Source organism: Ceratina calcarata, unplaced genomic scaffold (genome assembly GCF_001652005.2).
Source record: "Ceratina calcarata isolate Rehan_Ccalc_2016 unplaced genomic scaffold, ASM165200v1 scaffold3502, whole genome shotgun sequence".
Classification (NCBI taxonomy): Eukaryota; Metazoa; Arthropoda; class Insecta; order Hymenoptera; family Apidae; genus Ceratina; species Ceratina calcarata.
In genome coordinates, this window is record NW_017157957.1 from 3,865 (window position 1) to 5,883 (window position 2,019).

The window sequence follows — 2,019 nt, forward strand, 5'->3', positions numbered from 1 at the left end:
CATCGCCGACGATTAAAAGTAGAATATTCCCGAAAGTGAATCGTGCGAAGACGAAACAAAAAGAAGATTTAGATGAGACTGGTTCTATGGAAAAAGAAACTGTCGGCGTGGTCAGTAACCCCGTGCTCGAAGCCAGGCGCAGGAAGTTCGAGTCCACGAGGCCTATAGATCCAATAAACGCGAACAAAAAGATCAAGTTGAGTAAAAAGGAAAATACGGATAAGATAGAATCCTTCGAAACTGGTGATGTTCAATCGAGCAACGCGAGGAAGATGAACAAAATTCCAGAGGACTACGATGTTCAGGAAACGAACATGTGTCTGGATACCCATTACGAGTTCGAAGATTTCGAGGAAAGCGTGGAAAACACGTATCCCATTGGGGCATTACTAGCGCTGTTAATTCGTGCATGGATTTAGAAAGCCAAAATCCGGAGAAAGAGAGATCGTCGAAGAAGAAACGCGATAAGGAATTGTACCATGTAGGAAAATTAAGAAGCGAGCTTCCTCTCTCAGGGCGTATCGGGAAAGACAAAAAGTGCAAGAAGCGCAAAGACCATATATCGAACGGCTCCAGCGAAGACATGGAAGCGATCTTTGAAGATTTGGTGGTCGACAAAGAAAGTGACTTAAGGACCGAGCTGAGTAGAAGGCGTGCAGAGAGATTGAACAGGACGGTCCCAATTCAGTCTGCGAGATTAGTACAATCTGCTTTTAAGGAAGTAGTTAATGAGTAAGTATTTTCCTGCATCTAGAGTAGAGAGACTAAAACAAAAGAGATTCAATTAAGAATTTTCGTAACAACTAAATTTCATTTATGGAGTTGTCAAGAGTAACGTAAAAGCGAATCAAAGACGTTTAGTTAAAGCAGATGAGAAATGTAAATGATCAAAAACCTACAACGTATATTCTGTATATATAAGTGAACTAACCGTTTGATTTTATGTATTCTTATGTTTTTTCAGCTATTCAAAACGCAGTCAGACGGGTCACCGTTCTTCACAGGCCAATATCTAAAATACATGATTCAGAAGGTGTGTATTTTCTCCATAATCTATTTCTAAAGACTATTCTGTTCTCTAAAGAATTTCAATTTTATAAATGATGTAAGAACCAATATATCTCTCCAGGTTCGTGGATTAATCGTATGTATAATATTTCTGTTTACAGACGAAAGTACTCTAGATTCAAAGGTGCCCGTGCGTTTTCGTCTGGGCTTGAATAAGCAAGACGCGAGGGATACGAAAGTGTCACGGAAGGCGTCTAAACGGCAGGGACGCAAGGTAAACCATAAAGTTAATTTGGTTGTAACAGATTCCGAGCATATGTCATAGTATAAAAATTGTACCTCGTTCAAAGTGTACATAATAATTCATATACTCGAATTTCTTTAGATGCATAATGATTATGCATAATTTCTGACGATTGTAACAATTTAACGAAGTTCTACATTTACACACGTGCCAGTATACGTTATTGGTGTTTTCTGTTAAATTAATTGCATCGATCGACTTAACTGTTAATTATCATTTTTGAGTATTAGCAGTAATGATAATAAAAAAAAACAGAGAAAGTTTGGACTATTGGATTACGATGAATCTGTAATATATGTTTCGCATTTGCAATAATAAATTTGTGTACACTTGACTGTTTCTCGTAGTACCGACGAAGGCTAACAGAAATCATTATAATTCAGTATTTACGTGAGAGTTAAATAAAGGCATAAAAATCTTTATTACAATTTTTGCTGTTAATGCAACAGTAGGATACATGCACATATAATTTCGATATAAAAATATACACGTATGTACAAGGTATATGTATGTATACAGTACGTGCAAATATTTATATTTATACCGAAATCATATAACATGTGACAGACTAAAAATATTTCTCGGACCACAAAGATTTCATTTTGTCTTAAGACATTATTTTGAAACTTTACAATTTTTTTATATCATAAAACTGAATCATGACGCTACACACAGAACGGGAACGCGTGCGCATATACATATAGCAC

The 2,019-nt window shown here is 36.4% G+C and overlaps 1 pseudogene; it reads left to right on the forward strand.

Moving 5' to 3' along the window:
- The window catches only part of LOC108625310 (uncharacterized), a 5,190-nt pseudogene extending 3,450 nt beyond the window's left edge, over positions 1-1,740 (forward strand).
- Positions 1,741-2,019: the final 279 nt, after the last annotated feature.